This window comes from Desmodus rotundus, chromosome 6 (assembly GCF_022682495.2).
Source record: "Desmodus rotundus isolate HL8 chromosome 6, HLdesRot8A.1, whole genome shotgun sequence".
In the NCBI taxonomy this organism is placed as follows: Eukaryota; Metazoa; Chordata; class Mammalia; order Chiroptera; family Phyllostomidae; genus Desmodus; species Desmodus rotundus.
This window is the reverse complement of record NC_071392.1, coordinates 57,999,786-58,001,261: the sequence shown is the minus strand read 5'-3', so window position 1 is coordinate 58,001,261 and position 1,476 is coordinate 57,999,786. Positions and strand designations below refer to the sequence as shown.

The 1,476-nt window shown below is 37.6% G+C and overlaps 1 pseudogene; it reads left to right on the top strand.

The window, feature by feature from the left end:
- Positions 1-889: 889 nt before the first annotated feature.
- Positions 890-1,246, top strand: LOC128781232 (small ribosomal subunit protein uS10-like; annotated as a pseudogene).
- The last annotated feature ends 230 nt before the right edge of the window (positions 1,247-1,476 follow it).

Here is a 1,476-nt window from a genome sequence, read left to right as displayed (position 1 = left end):
GTTTTGTTTTGTTTTGTTGTTCTGACTTGGTATTTTTTCTAATGTGTCTTTCAACTCACTGATTCAGTAATCTGCATCATGTAGCCTGCTTTAATTCCTTCCTGTGCATTTTTCATTTCAGATATTGTATTCTTAATTTTCTCATATATATATTTTTTATGTATAGTTTCTATGTCCTTTTTTGTGCTGATATAGTCCCACTATTTTCTTTGTAGTTCTCACTTTGTTCCTTTGTAACCATTACTTGGAACTCTATGTCTGATAAATTGCTTGCCTAAACTTCGTTCTTTCTGGATATTCCTTCTTTGCGCTTTGATTGGGGGTTGTTTCTTTGTCTCCCCATTTTAGGAGATTCTTTTTGTTTGTTTCTGCATATTAGATTGATCTCATTTGGCTCCTTGTCTTCGCCAGGTGGCCTTCTATGTTAGGAGACCCATGGGACTCACTGATGCAGTGTCCTTGAACTCCTGAGTTGCATGCTCTAAGGATGCTCTTTATGTCATTTGGGGGGCTTTCTTGTTTTAATTGTTTTGTTGTTGTTGTTCTTGGCTCTTTTTTAGTGCATCTCCCTCTGGCTGTCTGACTGAGAGTCACAACCCCCACCACATCTTGTATGTTCTTGTACAAGAGTTGCCAGAGGAAAACAAACAACCCAGCAAACAAAACCCACACCAGCAAAAATACCCCAACCACCACCATGATATGCACAACAAATGAGCTAAGATTAATGAATGTGGAAAGAGAATAAGAATATTATTTTAATCTTTATCTTTTTGAGGAAGTCACAGTTGCAGCTGCAGCTCACCACTGTTCAGCCCACTTCTGCTCCTGGCTTACCACTGTTCACTCTCTCTGAGGAACAAGCCAGTCAGGAAGCCATGCCTCAGCAATGGCTTTTAAAGATACCAGAAAGACACCCGTGGAATCAGAGGTGACAACTCATTGAATTAGAATTACTCTAACCAGCCAAATGTAAAATCTTTGGAGAAGGTGTGTGCTCACTTGATCAGAGGTGCAAAGGAAAAGAATATCAAAGTGAAAGGACCAGTTTGGATGCCTACCAAGACTCAGAATCACTACAAGAAAAATTCCCTGCGGGGAGGGTTCTAAGACTTGGGATCGATTTCAGATAAGGATCCACAAGTGACACATTGATTTGCACAGCCCGTCTGAGATTGTTAAGCAGATTACTTCCATCAGTATTGAGCCAGGAGTTGAGGTTGAAGTCACCATTGCCAATGCCTAAATCAATCTTTTTAATAAATTGACTATCAGTTGTTAAAAAAATATTATTTTAAAGGAAAAAAGAATATGAAGTGACTAACAGAAAGAAAAGTGATATTGAAAAAGGAGAAATAATGACTAGAGTATAGAAAAAAAGGAGACAATAAAATTTACAACATAAATTAGAGAGGGAATATGGCAAAATGAAGTTAGAAAAGTGAAGAATACATATGAGATTTGAAAAAAATAGTG